Genomic DNA, 10,376 nt, shown 5'->3' on the forward strand with positions numbered 1-10,376 from the left:
AAATGTTTTTGACATCTATGAAATGTAGAGTGAAAACGAAAACAAACAAAAAAACTAAAAATAAAAACCAAAAATTGAGAAGAAGAAAAAAGAGAGCCAAACGGAAAATGGAGAAGAAAAACAAAAAAATAAAGAAAGACAACAAAGATGGAAAGGAAAGAAAAAAAACAATGAAAACAGAGAAAAACGGAGAGAGAAAAAACTGAAAATAAAACAGAGAAAAAAATGAATAATGCGGCTTGTTTGGCGTCAACAACCGTCGCTCAACATATATATAACAAGCACTTGCCTAGAAGAACAGGTGGCTAGCCGGGAGAGCAGGGTTCGATACTCATCGGCACCCCACATTTTCTCTTCTCCTTTTTTGTTCATTATCTCCACGCGAATGGGCCGGCCCAATTAGTAGACCCCTTCAGTGAGACGTACCCCCTGTGCTCGCTTAAGGGTGATTACGCCGGCCCATTCGCTGGCAGTCAATGAAGAAAAAAGGACAGGAGAAATGGTGAGCGCCCAGATTTGAACCCTGCTCTTCGGGATTCAAAGGAGGTGCGACTAGCCAATGTGCTAAGCGCATGTTTGTCACAAATCTGAAGGCTGGTCTTTTTAACTCGAAACAAGCCGGGGTTTTCACTAGTTATTCTCTGTTTTTTTTGGCTTTTTCTCCATTTTTTGTATTTCTTTTGTTTGTTTTTATTTTCACTCTACATTTTTGTATATGCCAAAAACATTTTTTAATAAGTTATGAAGATTTTTTGTATACAGGTTCAACATTGTCCCAAAGCTTATTCAACATTTTTCAAAAACTTGTTCAACATTTCAATACTGTGCAACATTTTCAAAAACTTGCTCAACATTTTTCATATACTCGTTCAATATTTTCTAATACCTATTCAATATTTTTCAAATATTTATTCAACATTTTGAATACTTATTCAACATTTTTCAAATACTTTTTCAACATTTTTCAAATAATTATTCAATATTTTTCATATATCCATTCAAATAAAATTAAAGCTTAGTCGACCTTTTTCAAATTATTCAGAATTTTTAATACTTATTTAACATTTTTCAAATTCGTTTTCAACATTTTTAATACTTATTCAAAAAAATCAAATGTGCGTTTAAAAATGTGTTTTTGTAATATATACATACATATATATATATAATATTTGAAAGTATAAAGAAAAGGTCAAAAATAAAGCAGAAAATGATAACAGAAAACAGGAAAAACAAAATAGGCTGTGGCTCTCCGCAGCTGGGCAGAAAGTGATAAGCGAGCGAAGCGCCCTGCCTCGCTGAAACGCCCTGGTTCACTTGGGCCGGCTCATATTGCGGTTGAACTTGACGAGGTGGAAAAACGTCAAAAAATCGAGCGCTAGACGTGGGAATCGAACTCTAGACGCTCGGACTGACAAGGTTCTGTGCTAGATACGCAACACGGATCTTCAATAACCAAACTATAGCGGCAGAATCTAAAGGCTTAGAAACGAACCAAGAGAATTTCTTTTTTTAATACTAGCACATATGCCCGTGCGTTGCAACGGGAGAAAAAATATTGCATGCCCTTAATTAACTCAATAACCATATCTCAAGACTTCCACAGGCGACGTCATATATTTCAACATGCCGCCACACCCCTGCCACCTTTTATACTTCTTCCGCCCTTGTTGATAGTTCCGGCATTGTTCACTTGATCATAACACGTTCGAAAGTTGTCAATCCTGAGGCGATCAGCTCGGCCACTGCACGACACACATGTCATTGAAGTGTACTAATGCAAGGGGATGTTTAAAATTTTAAAAACTATAATCACATCAAGTTGGCGTAAGGGCCGCCCTGCGCAATCTACTCCTCGCACCTAGTCCATGGATCGTCCCTCATAAGGATTGACAACAATCAGTAGCGGGAAAACACTTCCATACTTTTTTGGGATATATAAGACATGCACCTTCTATGAAGACAATTTATTTTGTATATATCTAAAGACAGTTGTCTTGTTTTCTGCTTGCATGTATAAATCTTCGCCGTATACTTCACAGGCCATCTAGGTATATATGCTTCCCGCGTGTGTGCTAACCTGTGTACATAATGTTAGTCCAACAATGTGCAATCCTATTTGGACTATGAATGGTGTTCATTTCTTTTCTAGCTTTTTGTTGTAGTAGTTATTATCATGCTTCCCGCGAGTGTGCTAACACGTGTAAATATGTTAGTCCAAAAATGCCGTATCCAATTTGGACTATGGATGGTGTTCGTTTCCTTTCTGCTTTTTATGTCGGGTAATAGTTAGTACCACTCTACCAGTCTGTGAAGGACATAAACAAATACCAAATCCAACTTCAGTTAACAACGATCAGCACCAAAACCTCTTCATGTTTTTTTCTTGAGACTTTAAAGCATGGAGTTGAGTTATTTTCCAAGTCAACTAAAAAAATCAACACCACTCACGTTTTTCTATCTTGAGCCTTTCAACCTGGCGAGTTTGAATTATTCTCATCCTCTTCTCTTACTCCCTCAAGCTATTTTTCATCCATTGATCAGGGCATCACAACAGGCAACGTGAATCAACATGCATATCCGCCGTCCTTAAATTATTCACGTCTTCATGAATCATTTAATAGCCCACATAATAGCAGTCCATATTATATTTAGAAAGTTAATTATCCTCTCTTTCCAGCAGCCCATATTTATCGTCTCTTTCCTTCCTTGTTTTCCCTTCCTTAGCGTAGTCACCTCTTTCCTTTCTTAGCCTCTACATACATATTTCCTTCCTTAGCCTCTCTTCCTTCCAAGGTCTCTTCTCTGTCATAATCCTCGATACCTCTTCCTGATACCGAGGGAACTGAGAGACGTATATAAGTTGGGTATATTGTATGTAAGGGAGCGAGGTGGGATAATTTAACAACACAATCAACTTTGATTCCTACACACAACAGGGGCTAGTCGAGTTTGCCACAACATTGTTTACTAACTGGGGGTATCTGCATCTTTGCCCGGAAAATCAATTCGGCTCCCGGGTGCATTTGCATCCGGGCCCACTTTTAATATTTTCAAATGTTGAAAAAATTGAGACAAAATTTTTTGCTCATCTTTGTCACATATAAATGCGACCTGCAAATTTTGACAACAATGTCAATCAATTTGGCTTGCGCAAAAACAAATCAAATACCAAATGTCAATCTAAAATGTCACCCCAAATTTGTTTTTTTTCGCCGACGAAACACCGCTGCTCTGTTCCGCGTGAATTTTGTCAAGCATGTTTGCGACACCAACACGATCATCTACAGTTTTTTTCAGAATTTGTTGAAAACATTTAATTTGTTTTTTTGGGATACTATTCATCCGGGTGCAAATGCACCCGGGAGCCAAAACGCCTCCCCCTTGCCTTGCCGACCTTCTTTCTTCTGGCCAAATTCCTCCAGCGTTCGTTCTTTATTCCTTGCTCCCTCTTCCCACTTCCGGGGTTAATTCTTTCGTTCGGTTTCCATTTTCTGTTTATTGACTTTTGCTAAGACAAGTCCGCCGATGTATGAAAATTGATAAGATAGGGTGCAAAGAAGCGATGTGGGAATATTATATCTACAGGGACACAATTTTGCAGAACAAAACATACCAACTTTTTTTTTGAGTTGAAACAAAACAGACCAGCTGAGTTGGTGTTGTTCTTCCGGACGGATGGCCTTGGTCGTGGGTTGGAAACTCACGTGAAGTATTTTTTGCATCATTTTTTTTCCTTTTGACCAGGCCCAGTTCAGTCATCACGCGGTTGACAGGAATGATCAACACGGCACAGTCGAGCGAGCTGGAGGGACTAAAAACAACGACTCATATGAATTGACGTACGTGACCAATGGACAGTTTTTTAGTACCACCTCGCCTATATGTTTTAAATTCAAAGTGAAAGCGTAAACTTACGGGAAGAAGCGCATTGTGACGGTGAACCCGAGAGACTCAACATGTGCTTTATTATTAGGGAAAGATTACTTTTATTGTGTTTTTTTTGTTTGGTATAGAAAAAAAATCATTGCACGCCCCTACCGAATAAGAATGTCCTAAAACACAAGTGCGATGATTTGATTTACATCCCGTGTTAATTATTCAGAACATGAAAAATAATTATAGTTTCAGCCAGACCATCTTTACAAAATGTACACATTATTTGGTTTGCAATTTTCAAAGTTTTATTCCGACCTCCACTATTGTAGGTGTTATCCACCCATAAAGGTGTATTAATTATCCGCATTTAATGCGAGACATATATAGTGCGACACAGGACAGAAGAATCATTAGGTTAAACGTTGTGACCAATTCCATGACCAACAACTGAAAATATGATTATTATTTTTTTCTATACCTTGTTTTTTTTTCATTGGCAATCTTGTCGGAAAGCTCAATCAAATTGCATAAGTAATTGAGATATTGCATTATGAGTTATCCCATGTGCATGTGTGCTATACATAAGAAAAGATCTTGATATGAGACATGACAACCGGAAGAAGTGGTGCATAGAGGCACTATGGAGGAAAAAAAATTGTTAGTCTACTTTTCATCGGGTCATTCTTTCATTGGCTCCTCATTTCATTGCACACAATGTACTCCCTCCGGTCCTTTTTACTCCGCATATTAAATTTGGGTCAAGTCAAACTTTGCAAAGTTTGACCAAATATATATTAAAAAATATCAATATTTACCATACCAAATATATATTCCATAAAACTACATTTCGTAATCAATCTAACAAAATTGATTTGGCATCATAAATGTTAATACTTTTTTTTATAAATTCGGTCAAAGTAGAGATGCTTTGATTTCAAACAAAATTTATATGCAAACTAAAAAGGACCGGAGGGAATACATCTCTTCGTCGCTACAATCCCAATCTCCCTGGTTGTTGATTTGTGAGGCGGCTTGTTGGTTCCTCAACTTGGTAACATATATAAATTGGTAGATTTCATTGTAAGAAAACGATGTGAGACTATTTAACGGATGCAAAGACGCGGCTGATTCTAAAATTGGTACAATCCTGCCCCGCTTAGGCCTTCGGCCGGATGGAGCAGCCAAAGTAGAGCTGTGCAGAATGGATGGGCCAACCTGCAGCACAATAAATATATACAGAGTCTCTCCTTGCATTAGCATGAAAAGTTGGCTGATCGGATGGCTAGCTTGTCTTCGTTGGACACATAGGTCCTGTGTTCGAATCCACACATAGTAGCAAAGGTCCATCTGGCTGTCAATCATGCGTGGCGAGAGCTATCGGCCCATCTTGCTGTCAATCGGCCTCCGGGTTCACCGTCATCGCATTTTTGCGAAAAAGCCCCTGCTATTTTTTCTGTTCAACCCACAATCCGTATGGGAGTCCACAGGAAAAAAATACGTGGCCGTCTGTCTCGCTCACGAAGGAGCAGTTCGTCTCCGGCACAAACACGAGTGGGGAACTAAAAAGTCGATCCGCCGCTGCTTTTCCCCATCAGCTATGTCTCTTTCGATCTCTCTCACCTGCCATTGCTTTCCATCGTCCAGCGCGCCACCACCCCTTCCACGCTCCAGCGTGCCGCTGGCCCACACCACGCGTTGCCGCAGCCGGCCCACGCCCCTCCGCCGCGCGCCGCCACCGCCGGCCGCCTGCCCGTTCCCCCGTTCCTCCGGCTGTGCGAGGCACGGTGGCGGTGGGAGGAAAACTGGCGGATCTGGGCGCGGCCTTGAGAGATCTCGCGGCTGGTGCGGCAGCTTGCTACGATGGCAGCGACTTGTGAGGCAGCCATACAACGTTGGATCTCCTTGGTCTTCCTCTTGATCGAATCTGCATGCAAACACCTTGACTTGCTGGATGTCTCATGATAGGTACCTCAACAACCGTCACGACGGAGCTGCCACCACAGCTCGAGAGAGGAGGGCGTTGCCGGAGACAAGGGCCGCCTGCACGAGTCAGGCCCGCTATCGGCGGCAGCGCCCGCGTCCACACCCTGGCCAGCGGCAACACGAGCACCAAGGTTTGGCTGTGTCCCCATGGTGCGCGTTGATGTCCATGTGCAGCACACGCCGGAAGCGGGCGAGGAGTTGGTTGATGGCGAGAACGATGTCGTTGACATAGCTGAAGCTGTTGGCGTGGCCAGGGCATGCATGGTGCATGCCGCCGGACCAATTTAGTCGCCGCCGCCGAGCGCGCACGCCACGGCCAGCGACCCGCCGGCGTAGGTCAGGCATTACCCTAGGAGGTTGTCGATGACAGGGTTGTTGTTCGAGCAGGCGCCGTCCTGGCGGCGCATGGTGCCGATGCCATGCTCCTCGGCAGTTCGGTGGAGATCATCGTCGCTTATATACCCGCCGGGTTGAGGTTGCAGAGGAGGTCGACGTATTTCTGGTCGTGAAACACAAGCGGCTCCTCTGGCCTGGCCGGCATGGTGAGGAGGCGACTCATGTCTTTGAGGAGACCGTCGGAGGCGACAAGGCCGTGGGTCATCGTGATGCGGTGGAGCACCATGACGTGTCCCTCGCCGTAGTCGATGTTGGAGATGCATGGGTCGTAGTAGTACGTGGCTGCCCTTATCTCCTTGTGTGTCTTCGTAAGTTCGTAGTTAAGCCTTGAAGCTCTCTCCTCCAGGTCTCACATGTCTAGATGGGCCAGTTGGGAATGAGTTTGATCTACTCAATTTAGTTGTCTTGATTGATTGAAGCGTTATCACACCAAAGTGAACTCAAAGTGAACTAGCTAACAAATCTTTCTCATGGTTGTGGATACAGCGGAGGAGGTGGCACATGGCGCCATCAGTTTGAAGCGGACCAGAGACGTTCCCCTTGTTGGGCAGGTTGCTGGGTGGAGGAACTCGCAGGCACGTTTTGAGTTCAGCTGTCGCCTAAGCAGCACTACTACCTACAGGTCTAAGGTTTGCTGAAGCACTACTTACATTGATTAGGTTTTTGAAGAGCCATCGCTTCTTGACACCTACACCTACTCGCCAATAGCAACAGCCTCTGTGTCACTAATCACCAACGTGCTGAACGCTAAGAGTTTGATTATTAATCTGTGTGTGCTTTTGTTATAGGCAATGCTTCTCTTGAATTTACTGATTTTTATGGTGCATGACTCCTATTCCATAGCATGAGTTCATGAATATGTATACGACAGTTTGCAAGCAGTAAGATGTCTGCTGCTTTCCTGCAGTATACATGGACAGTGTGAAGTAATATATTTTCCTTTCAACTTTTTGTATGGGAAATCAGTATCCTAATGTCATTATTTTGGGTGTCCTGGACATCATATAGTGTGCATGCATTTAGTGTTGCAGACAATCATATGAACCAGCTAAATATAGTAATCTTAATTACATTCATGAATTTCACCTGCAAAAAAAATTACATTCATGAATTTGCACTAAATATTGTTGCTATCTTTTTTTGTGAAATAATATTGTTGCTATCTTGCAATTCTATTTGCATTGCTTATGGATCCTAGGCTTATATGGGTTTATGTGAGCTTTCTGCTTATTCTAATATTAAAACTTACCAAGAAACCTCTCAAATCAAAAAATGAACCAAGATAAGTGTCGTTAAGAATCAAATTAACCAGCTAACGATGTTCATTTTGTGAAGTTTTCTCAATGTAATATTATAAAAGTATCCTTGAGATTACTACTTACAAGCATGTTTGTTGGTCTTTGTGAAAACATGCTGGGCTATTTTTTTTTCTAATAATGAAAGGATCCAATATAACTTATTTTTTGTATTGATCACTGTGAATTAATTGTATAACACGTTGTAATTAGCATTGGACGTGTCACTGAGGAGTCGGACTTGAAGTCCCTGGTGTGTCCAACATGAACTCTCGCTTTTCTATGTTATATTACCCAAAGGATTAAGGATCTTTGTGCAATACTTTTCTCGGAATTTTGTGAGCGGTATTGGCTAAACTTTATTGAGTTCCCAATTTCTTTTAAGGAGAAGTTCCTAACTTTATTTTCTTTCATGGGGGAAAGTATGTTGATGTAGGTAAAGAAATATTCTATGAGATTAGCATGTCTTATTTAGAAAATTTGGATCTTGAAAAAATTGACTAAAAATTGCAAGAAAAATGAATGTATTTATGCATATATTATCATAAATAAACTTGAATATAAACTACTTTCCCCGTTGCAACGCACGGGCATTTGTGCTAGTATAGAACAATGCCCGTGCATTGCAACGGGATATAAATCTTCTAGTACGCCGTCTTGTGATTTACGCGTCTATAATATTATGATTGTTTAAATAAATGATTATCAAATTCTGCACATGAATTACCTTATAATCTGAAGTTTCGTGAGTAAATTAAAGTGGAACCGGTTCAGATGGTAAGTAAATTAATTTGATTTATTATCATGCAAGGAAGGTTGGACGAAGAGGTGGTGGGAAGAAATGTGAAATGGAAACGTTACGTTCTTTTTAAGTACTCTCTTCATTTCCGAGACAAGTAATTCTGAACGGGGGGAGTAGTAGAGAAGTAGAGATATAGAACATCAAACCAAGGACCTGCTGCCAGTGAACCAAAATCGCTAGCCACTGTAACTCCTTGAAATTTGTAACTGGAAAAGCAACCCGGTGCATATGAACTATAAGTGGCAACATATTTAAAAAAATTAGAAATTTCAGAGATATTTTCTGTTTGAAAAAATTGAATATTTGTTCAAACACGAACGTCTCATGGAACGCTATTTTTCGGCATTGATATTTGTCTTTTTACGGAGGCAAAATAAAAAACAACATTTTCACAAAATTTTACACCGCACACATATATTTGCAAGATGTACACATTAATTTTTCTCCCTGGGTATTTTTTGACATTTTAAAATGCATTTTCTAAAAACCTCTGAAGCTGCACGTAAGTTCAAGACGTCCTCAGCACACTTATGTGTGATTAGTCATACGCATCTAGTTATCGAAAAAGATTTTCATCCTGTTTTATATATAAAGTACAGACCAAGAACACCCAATACAAATGCATGCCATCACAACACACATATATCTAAGACAAGACACATAGGCGCTAAGTGTAGCAACACCACCTCTAACACTACCGCCGCGAAGAGATGAAGTCACATATGACAAATCATGGGCTCTAAGACGGCGCCTTCAGAAATGAAACGACACCGAAGCGCCGCCACCGCCTGATCTGAGGATCAGAGTTTCTACTAAAGCCACATGATGGGCAATGAGAGCCGCGACGACGCCTTCAAGAAAGGAACGAGCTTCACCGCCACCGGTTCGTCCGAAGTGTTAGAATAAATTCGAGGCATACCCGTCAATCATCCGAGGACCAAGCAACCATACGAGCACGATACCGAGATTTGTTAACGAGGTTCACCGATATGGCTACATCCCCGAGGCTTGACTACGACCGCTCCTCCCCGTGACACCGTCACAATACCGCACACCGGCCATCCGGGCGCCGGCACACGCCGCCGGCTCCCCTTGCGCCCTTGTGCTATTATGTTGGCATATGTTACATCGTTTGTCTAGCCCCGCTATATATGAGAGGCCTAGGATACAAGTGTCCTACTAGAACACGACTCCATATACTATCTAAACACAATACTACTATAAGCCCAAGTGTAACCTACCTTATACACTATATTCAACACAACTCCAACAAATTTCACCTTGGCGAATATACTCCATCATCCTGGATTTGTCCATGCGTCAAATTTCTATGTACATTAGACTTGAGCTTATCCCATGAGTACCGCTGCTACTCCAAAGACTCCATATGACTCCACCTGTAACTTGTGGTCCCTTTTTTCATGACCACAGTTAACACTCGAGCAAATTTAAGTTCCTTGTTACTCTAGTTTGTTGTCCCAACTTTCAGAGTATCCGTCCAACGCCATCACACACTAATCACTGAACTATGTGAAAGTGAACAACTCACATATTGGGTGACACACATAAGAGTTACCTGAACTCAACATCACCGCTCCTTTCATGACCGCCCATCTGAAACTTGAATGAATTTCACTGTTGATTGTAGTCATCCCGAGTCAAATTCGCAGTTGTCTCACCACATGTATGACCACCAGAGCCCTGGCCCATCTCCATGTCCCATGCATACTGTTGGGGATATCACTACTGGGCGTAAACCGGCCTATCTCGGCCGGGTTAACTTCGTCAGTAGTTAACTATGTTAAATCCCAAGAAGGCAGATGAGGGCTCAAGGCCCATAGCCGGTTCAAGGCATGTAGCCGTAAACCGGCGTTGGTATGTAACTTGTATTATAAGTTAGGAATAAGTAGAGACCGAACTGGACACATCTATGAGCCGGTATTGGGACTCTGTGAACCGACGGGCGTCACCCGTGTATATAAGGGGACGACCCGGCGGCGGTTCAAGGACAACAGACAACAACT

General features: G+C 41.9%; 1 long non-coding RNA gene across 1 annotated transcript; it reads left to right on the forward strand.

Annotated features, from left to right (window-relative positions):
* The first annotated feature begins 5,410 nt into the window (after positions 1-5,410).
* LOC147979954 (uncharacterized) lies at positions 5,411-7,879 on the forward strand. Its single transcript, XR_015599755.1, has 3 exons — positions 5,411-5,749; positions 5,842-5,990; positions 6,742-7,879. It is a non-coding gene; the product is annotated as an uncharacterized LOC147979954 (long non-coding RNA).
* Positions 7,880-10,376: the final 2,497 nt, after the last annotated feature.

This window comes from Triticum urartu, chromosome 3A, assembly GCF_056163025.1.
Source record: "Triticum urartu cultivar PI428250 chromosome 3A, HENAU_Tu73, whole genome shotgun sequence".
NCBI lineage: Eukaryota > Viridiplantae > Streptophyta > Magnoliopsida > Poales > Poaceae > Triticum > Triticum urartu.